A 14815-nucleotide genomic window follows, 5' to 3' on the forward strand; every position below is an offset into this window, starting at 1 on the left:
ATACAGCTTCACTAAAAGCGCCTTTTCAGGTAACGTCAACATGCTGCGACTGCTGGCGCATCTGATTCTCTCTCTCATTACAGCTCCTTTTATACACGATTGTCATGCGCAGTCACAGACGTTTTGCTGTCCAGCGCCATCTGTCAGACATTTTGTGAACTTTGTTTTTTTTTTAGTTCTAATAAAACCCCACGTCATTCCAAGCATGTGTGTCAATTTTTACCTCTCTATCTACATTATTCCGTGGTTTATTAAGTTTTCAAATTTATACTGAGTTTTTGATCACCCGGTACATTTACATGGACACTCTGCAAATCGCACTTAAGTGCCTCGCAGAGGGGTTCGTCTAACCACCTTCACATTAATCCTCTGTTACTCCACTCTCGAACAGCGCGCGAATAAATAAATAAAATAAACACCTATATCTCCCCGTGCGACCTCTGATTTCCCTTATTTTGATGGTCGTTTCTTCTTGCGTAGGTCGGACTCAACAAAATGTTTTCGTTTTCGTAGAAGAAAGTTGGTGATCGAAATTTCGTGAGAAGAATCCATCGCAACGAGAAGCGCCTTAGTTTTAATGATGTCCACCCCATACCCTGTATCATGTTAGTGACACTCTCTCCTTTATTTCTCGATAATGCAAAACGTGCTGCTCTTCTTTGAACTTTCTCGATGTATTAGTACTATCTGGTAAGCATCCCACGTCATGCATCAATACTCCGAAAGAGGACGGACAGCGTAGCGCAACAAGTTTGTTCAGCAGATTTGTTCTCCCAATAAAATGCAGCCTTCGGTACGCCTTCCCCACAACATTTTCTATGCGTTCTTTCTGGTTTAAGTTGCTCGTATTTGTAATTCTTAGGGATTTAGTTGAATTTATTGCCTGTGCACTTGATTGATGTACTGCGAGACCGAAGATCAATTGATTCCTTTCAGGACTCATGTAGGTGACCTCACACTTTTCGTTATTTAGGGTCAACTGCCAATTTTTGCACCGTACAAATATCTTTTCTAAATCGTTATGCAATTTGTTTTCATCTTCTGATGGCTTTACTAGATGACAAGCAACAGCATCATCTGCCAACAAGCCGCGCGGAATTAGCCGAGCAGCCGGCCGAAGTGGCCGTGCGGTTAAAGGCGCTGCAGTCTGGAACCGCAAGACCGCTACGGTCGCAGGTTCGAATCCTGCCTCGGGCATGGATGTTTGTGATGTCCTTAGGTTAGTTAGGTTTAACTAGTTCTAAGTTCTAGGGGATTAATGACCTCAGCAGTTGAGTCCCATAGTGTTTAGAGCCATTTTTTTTTAATTAGCCGAGCGGTCTGAGGTGCTGCAGTCATGGACTGTGTGGCTGGTCCCGGCGGAGGTTCGAACCGGAACCACACAGTGACGGAACCCTGGAGAGACACGACAGGACACCGAACGCCAGAAGGGTCTCCGAACGCCCCAACTCAGCGGAGCGAGCAAAAAACGGCCCGACGAGAAGACCGCTTGGGCAAGCCACCACTGGCAAAAAAATATGTGTAAAAGTCACACTACTGCTATTAAACAGCACGCTGATGCACGAAACTGAAGAAAACTTCCACAAAGTAAAAATGACATGCCCAAACAATTTATCAAACTGTTACTAAGAGGAGAACTTCAAAGCGACTAGATATCAATAAATATTTCTATATCCTGCCCAGAGAAGAACCAAGAAGCAAGTAAGAAGCAGAGAAAAAGCAGGAAGAACAGAAGTTGAAGATTCGCAAGATTGAGACCAAGAAAGAAGATGGGTGAAGAATAGACGACATACCTTCCCAAATCCCTCTCCTATTGTAAACTAGTCGTCTGCGAAGTATTACAACGAAAAACGACCACTTTCAGCGACACATAACGATGACTTTCACGCATACAAAGCCAGTAAACCACGAGATTCTGCACTCACAACAGCAACACACACTTGCAAAGCCAACAAGGAACGACGAACAAAGCTGTACATCAAATACTTGCCCACATCCATCTCGCTGAAGTCCATCACCTTCGTGCAACCTCATGCTTAAACATTCATAGGATTGTGTGACTGTGTGAAATCAAATTATGTGATGTAGGAATTGTGCAAAAGAAACGTGTGAAAAACTAAATAAGTTAAGCACACCAGACAGCTAATAAACTACAAAATAACAGTCATTGACTATGGACTTAAGTAAAAAATAGACTATCGATAAAAAAAGTCATTAGTTCTGAAATGGACAGTATATAAAGAACAAAAGTAAGGCATAATAAACACTAAAACTATATCCCACTTATTTTCTCCTCATAAAAATAAAAGAATAACTATATTTTACTTATTTTCTCCTTATAAAAACAAAGAATAAAAAATTATCTTGTTGGATGTTTTCCCTTTTTTTAACATTTGTACCATTTGTTAGGATAATATCTCAATACTTGTGTATGTATATTTCTCTGTCAAAGCAATTCTTGGAAATAATTCTTATTTGTTAGTGTAACAATGTTGAAATGAGTGTCTAGAAACAAAATCATTTTACTTGTACATGATATTTAGAAAATGTGTTAGAAATAGATTTTACTTAATTACTACATTTATAAAAACAACATTTCTAAGAAAATCGATGTGAAAGACACCTCACTTTCGATAACAAACTTCTTAAAAAACAAACTTCACAATTTAAGAAAGAAAGAAAATAATTAAAAAATAATAATTATAATAGAATAAAAATATTCTTCCCTTGTCAATATAAACCTATTTTTGATAATAATGTGGAAGAATATAAAAATATAAATTAGTAATACAAACTAGCATAGAACAGAATAACGTGGCTGAACAGTAGGCAACAAAATTTAGATAACAGAATAATTTTTGACTGGCTTAGACAACGATTCAATCATTGTCTAACTTCAGTACAAAAATTAAGTTCGAAGGGTGGTGATATGTAAGGTGTCAGGCAAATCCAATACCTTCCATGAAAACCCTGACATGATAAGCAAATCCAGTAGTATGTCACATAGCTCCGAATAAATCGTGACATTAAATTAACCAAAGTAATACGAGTAACGAGTGAGCAAATGGAATACCACAGACTAACACAAAAATGCGTAAATGTATGTCATACCTTCCCACCATGAGACAGACGCAGTTCCGAGGGGAGAAACGAGAACAGAAGCCGACAGCAGAACTGTGTTAAGCTAGAAGGCCCTACGATAAGGGACGGACACCCACGTTACCAGCTAACCGCTAGGACCACCCCCCAGCCCATGTTAAAAGCTAAAGCCCTCCAGAAGAACAGTATAGATCTTACGATAACACTAAAAGGAGTACACCAGCTGCAAGTTTTAGCGTGAGACTTTTTTGCGTCTCTGTTACGTTGCAAACTTTAAAAACATTGCACCACCACGAAAAGTATAACGTTTCTCATTGGATAGACAGAATTTTTGTAGGCGGAGCTTAAGGTTAACATTGAGACCCTGATTGGTCAGATGAAAACACAGCCAGATAGTTTTTTTAAACCAACTTCGGTAAATTGTAGTAAGGAGGAGTTAGGGGAGAGTTGCTTCCGAGATGGCGAGGTGAGCGGAGCTGTGCTGCCCGCCGCCCCCTGACGAACACCGACAAGGTGATGAACGCACGCGATGCCGCATAACAGTGCATAAAGCTTCACTCAGAACTGCAGAAGTCTCATCTGTTACACCCCCTTTTTGCGTAATACTAGTGTCGATCGTCAATTAAAGCTCATGGTGTTCACATTTGCCACTTGAAGTAAAAATCTGAAACGCGATGGTTTTTCTGTTATATAGTTACTGAGAAGCCACATCAGCCACTGTAATTTACGACAAGTTAGATAAGTAATTAAAGATAATTGAGGGTCACTGTAGACCGTTTTGATATTTTTCTCTTTTGTGAAACTTAACTTAAACCTAGATTATAGATGTGATATGGCATAGGTCATCCTTCGATCCATTGTAGAACTCGGAAACCCATTCAAGGAATATTCGTTCACATTTTTGTTGAACGCAGTTGGTTTTTACCGTTCTGTATTAAAACATTTCCTTTTATCAATAGTGCAATTTATAAACAATGTTTTGTGAGTAGAATAAAATTTCCAATGGTAAACTTAACTGCTTTTTCGACGTTATTTTACCAGCTAACTAAAAATAGGAAAGCCTTGAACCCCTTCCACTAAATTTAGTTAGTATTAAGATTCTTTTACAGGGAGTGCAGTGGAGTTGACGCTGAAATCATTAAGTATTTGGTTATATCATCGCTAGTCTCACTGAACTCTACATGTCATGTGTGGTCTGGCGTCTCCTTACCAGCAACAGGTCCCAGGTTCAAACTAGTCAATTTCCTAAAAAACACGCTCAGAGCGTCGTTGCGCGAAAGTGCTAGGGAGACACGATATAGAACAAACAGACACCACGCAGAATGTTAGAAACTTAACGCAAATTTGGAAAAAAAATTCCATCTGCAAACAAGCTAAGACGGCTGCTTAGATTCTCTCGTAAATCGTTTATGTAAATAAGGATTAACAGACGGCCTATAATACTACACTAGGGAACGCCAGAAATCACTAGTAATTTACTCGATGACTTTCCGTCAGTTACTACGAACTATGACCACCCTGATAGGAAATCACGAATCCAGTCACATAACTGGGACGATATTCCACAAACAGCAGTTTAATTACAAGCCGCTTGTGAGGTACAGTGTCAAAAGTCTTTTGGAAATCTAGAAATACGGAATCAATTTGATATCACCTGTCGATAGCACTCAACACTTCCTGCGAGTAAGGAGCTAGTTGTGTTTCACAAGAACGATGTTTTCTAAATACGTGTTGTATAGATGTCAATAGACCGTTCTCTTCGAGGTAATTCGTAATGTTCGATCGCAATACATGTTCCAAAATGCTGCTGCAAATCGACGTAACGATTTGGTATTATATTTTAGTGCGTTAGTTCTGTTGTCTTCCTTGAATATTGGCGTGACGCGTGCAACTTTCCAGTCTTTGAGCACGGATAGTCCAGTTACAAACTTCTATGACTTGTCGGAGGGAGGGAGTACAAAATATTTTTTAAATAGCAACCCATGTCTACAAACGTACCGTTTCCGTTCTACAATGGTTTCAGTTCAGGTGTTTGACTGATCCACTTCTTCCAGAGAAATTAAATTAGGCGTGACGCAGTGCAGTTATTAGGTAACAATTCGGAAGGAAATACAACAAAAAATACATTTATTACTGAAGCACATTTGTTTTTATTAACACTTAAACATTATGTGTCTACATTATTCCAAAACAAAAAAGAAATTAGCGCACTGTACATACAGAACAGGACTGATACATTACGAGAGTTGCTCGATGTGGCGACCACCAATGTTGTTACAGACATTGTACCTACGAAGCATATCTGGTACACACTCTCCCTCCCACGTGGTGTGTCTTCAGTTTCTAGTGCAGCGGCCACAAGTCGTGCCAGCAGATTTTCCTCTGTCTCTAGGCGCGTCTTGCGCATTAAACTTGTCACACAACCCCACAACAAGTAGTAGTACATGTCGTTATATCTCTCCTATTGCATATACCAGGACGAGCAACTATGTGACATTTTTTTCGGCAAAGCAGACGTGGAAGCAATACACATCTGTACTGGAACGGAAACGGTACGTTTCCCGACATGGGTTCCTATTCAAAATACATGTATCAAAAAAAGCTTTGCATCACCCCGGTTCTCAGAACTCCTGAAGATACACGTCGACTATGGATATTGTATCACAGGCGCAGTCCCTTTGATTGTTCAGAGATGTAACTAGATCCGCCCAAAGATGTAAACAACCATGCATGAACAGCGTCTATTAGGCGGAGGGGGTCCGACAGCCGATCAGTTCCAGTCATTCCACCAGAAGGAGGTGCATGGCTAGTATTGTCTGTAGTTCAACTATGCCTAGACGGGCAATGCCGCGGTTCGATCGCATCCGCGGTGTTAAGTTTGTGCCAGAAAGGGCTCTCAACAAGGGAAGTGTCCAGGCGTCGCGGAGTGAACCACAGCGACGTTGTTCGGACGTGGAGGAAATGCAGGGAGGCAGGAACTGTCGATGACATGCCTCGCTCAGGCCGCCCAAGGGCTACTACTGCAGTGGATGACCGCCACCTACGGATTATGGGTCGGAGTAATCCACCAACGCCACCACGTTGAATAATGCTTTTCATGCAGCCACAGGACGTCGTGTTACGACTCAAACTGTGCGCAATAGGCTGCATGATGCGCAACTTCTCTCCCCACGTCCATGGCGACGTCTATCTTTGCAAGCACGACACCATGCAACGCGGTACAGATGGGCCCAAAAACATGGCGAAATGACCGCACAGGATTGGCATCACGTTCTCTTCACCGATGAGTGTCGCATATGCCTTCAACCAGACAATCGTCAGAGACGTGTATGGAGGCAACACGGCGAGGCTCAACGCCTTAGACACACTGTCCAGCGAGTGCAGCAAGGCGGAGGTTCCCTGCTGTTTCGGGGTGCCATTATGTGGGGCCGTCGTACGCCGCTGACGGTCATGGAACCAGCTGTACGATACGTGAATGCCATCCTCTGACCGATAGTGCAGCCATATCGGCAGTATATCGACGAGGCACTCTTCTTCGTGGACGACAATTCGCGCCCCCGTCGTGCACATCTTGTGAATGACTTCCTTCAGGATAACGACATCGCTCGAGTAGAGTGGTCAGCATGTTCTCCAGACATGAGCCCTATGCCTGGGACAGATTGAAAAGGACTGTTGATGGACGACGTGACCCACCAACCACTCTGAGGGATCTATGCCGAATCGCCGTTGAGAAGTGGGACAATCTGGTCCAACAGTGCCTTGATGAACTTGAGGACAGTATGACACGACAAATACAAGCGTTCCTCAATGGAAGAGAACCTGCTACTTGATATTAGAGGTACCGGTGTGTACAGCAGTCTGGACCACCACCTCTGAAGATCTCGCTGTGTGGTGGTACAACCCGCAATGTGTGGTTTTCATGAGGAATAAAAAGAGTGGAAATGATGTTTATGTTGATCTCTATTCCAATTTTATGTACAGGTTCCGGAACTCTCGGAAGCGAGGTGATGCAAAACTTTTTTTTGATGTGTGTATGATGTACTCACAACCCTCTACGAGTAGTAGGAATGATGTTCAGACCCCGTGTTGAAAAATTTGCGTTGTTGATAGTGTTAGTGCAAGGAATTGCTGTTAGCCGCCGATACTGGTACGGCGATGTAGGGCTGATACACAAGAAACAGTAAGCATTACAATTGCAGATAGCCAACAGCTATTCCCATATTACTGTTTCATGTAAACAACAGAAATAGTCGGCCGCTCTTCGCGAATATCGACGCACTATAGCAGGGGTTCCCAATCGGTGGTAAGCAAGGACATTTCAGGTGGTAGACGTACAAGTAATCAAAGCAGGAACTCTCATAAAGTAAATTATTCCCTTACGTTGTGTATTGAAACCAGGGACCCACAAAAGATGGAGAGGCTTCGTCCCGCCGTAGCCCTCAGTGGTCCACAACGCCACAACAGGCCACAGTAGTCCACCCACCCCACCGCCGCCCCACACCGAACCCAGGGTTATTGTGCGGTTCAGCCCCCAGTGCCCCCCCCCCCCCTTCCCCAGGGAACGTCTCATACCTGATGAGTGTAACCCCAGATGTTTGCGTGGTGGTAGGTTGATTATGATGTACGCATATGTGGAGACAGTGTTTGCACAGCAATCGCCGACATAGTGTAACTGAGGCGGAATAAGGGGAACCAGCCTGCATTCGCCGAGGCAGATAGAAAACCGCCTAAAAAACCATCCACAGACTGGCCGGCACACCGGACCTCGCCACTAATCCGCCAGGTGGGTTCGTGCCAGGGACCGCCACGTCTTCCCGCTCGGGAAGCAGCGCGTTAGCCGTTTGGGCTTCTCTAACGTTACTGTGTTTTTAAAGTAAAATGACACGGAGAGAACTGATAAAGTAGCTTCTGTGTAATATTACTGGAAGCTATATTTACCGCTATTTGTATTTAATTGCACATAGAACATGATGGTACCCTTCCCACCCCTCCGTTCATTAGTCATCGCTGTCTCGACCAAGAATAATTCATCTTCTTTGGATATTGGCGATAGTTTGATCGGGTCTTGTCAGTGGTTACTGGAAAGTTTCCGTGCCACTTCGCAGCTGCAGTCTACCAACGTACGGCGCTGCAGCAGTCACTACACAGTGCACCGTTTATTGTTGGTGTTGCCACTTTCTTGTGCGTTAGGTTAAACAGCATCATGGTACGAAGCAAACTTGCGTCTCGAACAGAAGTGTGTGTATTATAACGAGTACGCCCCCCCCCCCTCCCCCTTTCTGGGCTCTTTAAAAAGTGAACAGTCTATAGTGGTAGGCAGAAATTTCTAAAAGTTGTGAAGTGGTACGCATTGAAAGAAAACGGAGAGGTCGTCTCTCCGCACCGTTGATGAAGAACTTCATTTCGAATTTCGAACTAACAGGCGAAATGGGAATTGCTCCTGGGAGAGGCCGACGGTCAGTCGCGCCACAAATTGTTGAAGAAATTACTGTGTTGCCATGGATGAGAATGCTGGAAGCAAGGTGCGATCTTCAAGCATTCCACGAGCTGTGTCACGTCAGCTGAACATTGCGTAGCCACCACCTTCCGAAAAGTGCTCCGACCTATTGTCAAATGGTATCTCGAGTGCGGTTCCGGACTGCCGTGGAAGCGAACGGTCATCACATTGAGCAACGCTTGTAGCCTAGAGCGTAAACACGGTACTTAATTAACAAATGTTACCTTTTATGCGGAAATTAAAATACGTTTCTTTCAGTGGTTTGCTGGTTACGTCTCTTCCGCATGTCATTACTAATGTTGACATGTAGTTTAATTGTCCCACGATCACTAGTTTTTGATGGGGGCACTCTCAAGTAGCGAAGATTTAATTGAGGAGGTGACACGCAACAGCGAACATGTCCACAACAAACAAACAAACAAAAAAAGTAATACAGAATGGAATGCTACATATAGCATAAGCACAGTATACAGGGTGATTATAATTAAAGTTAAAATTTCAACCTGCTTTAGCAATAACACCACTGGTCAGAATCACATCAAATTGCAAGGGTATATTAGCGGAGAAGGAGGAAACGTATGGCTGAAGAAAAATAAACAGTTACAAAATGTAGTAATAGTGGTCGACTACAAATGACAAATGAATCATACAACAATGCCTAACGTGGACGTCTGACGTTAAACAAACTGTACTACTCAGTGCGCATGGGCGTACAGGTGTGATACTGTTAGTTACGTAAGCCCGTCCACTAAGGCAAGGTCGTATCACATCGGACGGGAAACACGAGTCTCTAATTGTCCTGAGGCCAAAAACCGCATAAAAAGCATCACTCACATCGGGTTTTAACTGTCCTGGGGTCAAACACCGCATAAAAAGCATCAATCAAAATCAAATCGATTATTAATTTCCGCGTGACTGGCGCTAAACATGTTCAATATGCTGTCCACCATCTTCTGCAACAAATTGAGAAACAGCTTGTTCCACAACTGATCGAAGTGTTTCCGGGGTCACGTTCAGAATGTGCTGCGCAATGCGTGCCTTCAGTGCAGCGAAGTTTGCAGTCGGAACACTGAACGCAACATCTGTCAGACAGCCTCACAGCCAGAAGTCACACGGGTTAAGATCAGGTGATCGGGACGGCCAGGCTGTAGGGAAATGGCGGCTGATAATTCTAGCATTTCCGAAATGGCGCTTCAGCTGCTGCTTAACTGGGTTTGCAATGTGCGGAGGTGCGCCATGTTGCATGCAAATGATCCCATCCACAAATCTACGCTAGTGGAGAGCTGGAATGCCGTGGTTGCGCAAAAGACACTCACAGCCCTTACCAGTGACGGTACAGCTAACAGGGCCGGAAGCACCTGTCTCTTCGAAAAAACATGTCCCTATGATAAATGATGCCGTAAACCCGCACCACACAGCGATCTTTTCAGGATGAAGTGGTACTGGTTGATTTGCGTGTGGGATTTTCCGTTGCTCTTATTCGACATATCCTGTCAGATGGAAGTGGGCTTCGTCTGTCCACAAAATCATCCACCGCCAATCATTGTCCACTTCCATGCGAGCAAGAAATTCTAAAGCAAAGGTCTCTCTTACTGGTAGGTCAACAGGAAGTAACTCGTGCACATGGGTAAGTTTGAATGGATGGAAAGAAGGATGTTTCGTCGGACTTTACCCACCGTGCTCACGGGTATCTCCAATGTTCGGGCAGTTCTCCGTGCACTACACGTCTGCACACCACCACTCGTCTGCCCCTGCATTTCTGTGGCCACTGCTTCCACTGACGTCGAATCAATTCGTTTGCTCCCTCTAGCAGGATGCACGTCAAAAGAACCCGTCTTTTCGAATTTCCGAATCGTTTTCTCCAGACCCGCGGCAGTCACCGGACCAACGCCTTTTTTGAAACCCTTCATTGTCCGGAACTTCTGCAGAGCGACGTGTGCACAGTCACCGTTCTCGTAATACAACTCTACAAGCAGAGCGCGGTCCTGCATTGAGGCAGGCATGGCGAAAGTCGCAGACGCGTAAGGAGGAAATGCTGTGAACCCGGCGTGTTTGTACCAACTTCAATGGATCGTGCGCATGACAGGTGTTTTCATTTACGTATTCTGACACATACAGCGCCATATATTGATCAATTATCACACTATCTTTTCTTCTGCTGTAAGTTTTCCCCCTTCTCCGATAATATTCCGTTGCAATTTGACGTCATTCTGACCTGTGGTGTTATTTCTACAGCGAATTGAATCTTTAACTTTAATTAAAATCACACTGTAAATATGTCACACATATCAAGTCAAATCCAACATGTGCCATGATACGAACTGTGAAAATACGTGTTTCGAAGTAAATATGAACCCATCCACTAATACATTTCGTGCAAGAAGTGTTGGTCCATTACAGCCAATAGGAGACGTTGATTTCAGTCACGTGATTTCCATTCCAGTAACGGCCAGAAGCAGCTGTTTGCATCAGTTAGTGTTGTGCATAGTACTAATATTAATACTTATTACTACGAGAACACCTTCACTTACTTTCTGACCACATTTTCGACAGAGATACTTCTGCGGAAAAGGCCGACGATTGTAACAAAGAAAGATGATTATGAGGTCTACCAGTCAGTGGGTGAAATAAGAAACCTTCATGAAGACTGGAGAGTGATAAACTCGAAATCCTTGTCTAACGGCCAACGAAATTTGGATCACATAAATGAAATGAAAGGAATTTTCACATACAAGTACGAAGCTATGGGAAACAGTCGTGTTGATACGGTGGAAACTCCATTCTAGAGGTCCCAGCAGCACGAACAAGAGCAAATGGGTCATTACGAAACTCTTTTCTTATCCACGAACTGAAGCACATCTCAGCCATCCAATCTCAAATGACAAGAAGAAAGATGTTGATGGTTTACTGCAAACTGTTTTTGGTGTTGATTGGCAAATCCAAGAGGACTTAAAATACGTATACATCCATCACTGACGATATATCCATGTTATGCAGCACAGAGGTGGATGAAATTGCTTGTGATTGTTTAAGAGATTCTTCTGGTTTATATGTTTGCGTGTAACAGTTAGTTCTAACAACAGTTGTATTAATAGGTAATAACTTTTTACATCATAGAGTTCTGTTATAGTGATTTGAAATATTGTAAATAATTGTGAGGCAACAGTGAAATCAGAATTTTCGGTAAAACACTGAATATCAATGTTGCAGTTCCCAGTTCATAACTTTTTCCCATAATATCACATACTAACTTGCTACAGATACGGAATAAGAGAAAATATAGCAAGTATTATACAATAAGCCGGCCGGGGTGGCCGAGTGGTTCTAGGCGCTACAGTGTTTAACCGCGCGACCGCTACGGTCGCAGGTTCGAATCCTGCCTCGGGCATGCATGTCTGTGATGTCCTTAGGTTAGTTAGGTTTAAGTAGTTCTAAGTGTAGGGGACTGATGACCTCAGATGTTAAGTGCCATAGTGCTTAGACCAATTTGAACCAAAGGAATAAGAATATTTTCATTACTGATTTAATTTATATCTATTAACTGCTTTTTGGCACAAAAGTAAAGGCGTTTGTATTGCAATGTGTTATTTTTGTTCATTTGTATGCCTGAAATATACTGACTGGGGAAAACTGCGTTTATTGGACGTTTTCGTTTTGGATGGCACCTCCTCAGTTATAACTACCGTGTATTTATCATCAAGTAAACCACTAATGACTCTCTTCATCTACTAACAAGGAATAAAGAAAATTATTGTTTAACGGCCCTTCAACGTAGACCGTAAGGTACTCCGAGACCCGATGGGTTAGCCAGGCGCATCAATAAGCCGCTTCCGAGATCCGGGAAGGCGCGTCCTACCCGTATCCAATATGACCACCGAATTGATAACGAGGTTGGATATGCCGGGCAGGCTGGATGTCGTTTCCAGGCGGTTTCTCACATCACACTTGGTGAATGCTGGGCTGCTTCCCCGTCTCAAACAAGCAATGAGCGAACATGTAGAAAACGAAGTCCAACTTGAACGTGTGCTTCACTCTAGATGCAGACACGAGGGGTTCCGTTCCAGCGGGAAGGCATGGAGTCAGGGAGGCATCCAACTGCGGACTGTCACTATCATTGCCTCAAGTAACAAAATTACGCCGACCTGGTATTCGAAAGGGACGAGCAAAGATGATGAAGAAGAAAACCGTAAGCGGCTCACATAGTTACTTTTTACAGTTACGGATCGCAGTATTGTACAGAGTCAACATGCCTTCTTGTATTGTTGCACGTGGTTCCCATATAAGTACATAAAAACGGTGACATTATTTTGACTTATTATTTTCTAATCCTACTACATCTAACCATGGTAAACCAGAAATCCTCCGACCAGCTTTCTGAGATGTTAGTATGGACAAAGGAAAAAAGTCTCGAGTAAACATGGGATCTAAAATGCACACATGAAGAGTAGGAAGACAAGCAACGAAGTGCTCGGATTAAAAATGGTGGACGACAAGGATGGAGCATGCAGACTGTTCAGTCTATGCATCGAAGACGCAATTACAGAAACCAAAGAAAGGTTCAAGAGTGCAATTAAGATTTAAGGTAATGGAAATGATCGTTTGGCGTCATTGGCCGGGAGGCTCCTTGCGTGGCAGGTCCGGCCGCCTTGGAGCAGGTCTTATGACATTCGACGCCACACTGGGCGACCTGCGCGCCGGATGTAGATGAAATGGTGATAAAGGCAGCACAACACCCAGTCCCTGAGCGGAGAAAGTCCCCGACCCAGCCGGGAATCGAACCCGGGCCCGTAGGACGGCAATCCGTCACGCTGACCACTCAGCTATCAGGGCGGAAAAGATTTAAAGTGAAAGAATATCAATGATGAGATAGGGTGGTGACATTGTTATAACTCAAGATGAAAGCATATCAATTATAAGACAATAAGATGATAATGGTATCCTCAGTGAAAGTGAAAAACAATTACGCGATCAGTTGAATGGGATGAACACTCTGCTGAGTACAGAATACGGATTGGGAGTAAATCGAAGAAAGGCGAAAGTAATGAGAAATTAGAAGAAATGAAAACAGAGAGAAACTTAACATCAGAATTGGTGACTACGAAATAGATAAAGTCAAGGAATTCTGTCACCTAAGCAGCAAAATAATCCATGACGGATGGAGAAAAGAGGACACAAAGAGCAAACTAGCACTGGCAAGAAGGGCATCCCTGACCAAGAGCAGTATACATCAAACATAGGCCTTAATTCGAGGAAGAAATTTCTGAGAATATTGGAGCGCAGCATTGCATGGTACTGAAACACGGACAGTGAGAAAATCTGAGATGAAGGAAATCGAAGCCTCTCAGATGTGGTGCTACAGAAGAAAGTTGAAAATTAGGTTGACTAATAAAGTAAGCAATACGGAGGTTCTCCGTAGAATCGGCGAGGAAAGGAATATGTGGAATAGACTGACGAAGAAGAAGGGACAGGATGGTAGAACATATGTAAAGACATAGCCTCCATGGTATTAGGGGGGAGCTGTAGGGGGTAAAACCTGTAGAGGAAGACAGAGACTGGAATACATCAACCGAATAATTGAGGATGCAGTTTGCAAGTGCTACTCTGAGATGAAATGGATGGCACAGGAGAGGAGTTCGTAGCGGGCAACATCAAACCAGTCAGAAGACTTATGACTCAAAAAGAAATAATTTTGGGAAGACGTAGTATGGACTAAAACAAGAAAAAATTTCGAATAAACGTAGACTGTAAAGTGCATACCTTAATAGCCATATGCACTTGTTCATCATTCCTAGTTTGAAACACAGTTCTACTGACAAGTGCCCGTAGCTCTTGAAGTATGCATTTCAGAGCCTACGTTAACTGGAAATATTTTCCTTGTTTTGGTCCGTACCCCCTTGTCTGAAACTATAGAAATCAAAGAGCTCGCATAGAAGAGATGTGTTTCACATTGCCGAAGATGAAGAAGTGTTCATGCTTCTTGTTGTTGTTGTGGTCTTCAGTCCAGAGACTGGTTTGATGCAGCTCTCCATGCTACTCTATCCTATGCAAGCTTCTTCATCTTCCAGTACCTACTGCAACCTACATCCTTCTGTATCTGTTTAGTGTATTCATCTCTTGGTCTCACTCTACGATTTTTACCCTCCACGCTGCCCTCCAGTACCAAATTGGTGATCCCTCGATGCCTCAGAACATGTCCTACCAACCAATCCCTTCTTCTAG

This window comes from Schistocerca piceifrons, chromosome 9, assembly GCF_021461385.2.
Source record: "Schistocerca piceifrons isolate TAMUIC-IGC-003096 chromosome 9, iqSchPice1.1, whole genome shotgun sequence".
Lineage (NCBI taxonomy): Eukaryota > Metazoa > Arthropoda > Insecta > Orthoptera > Acrididae > Schistocerca > Schistocerca piceifrons.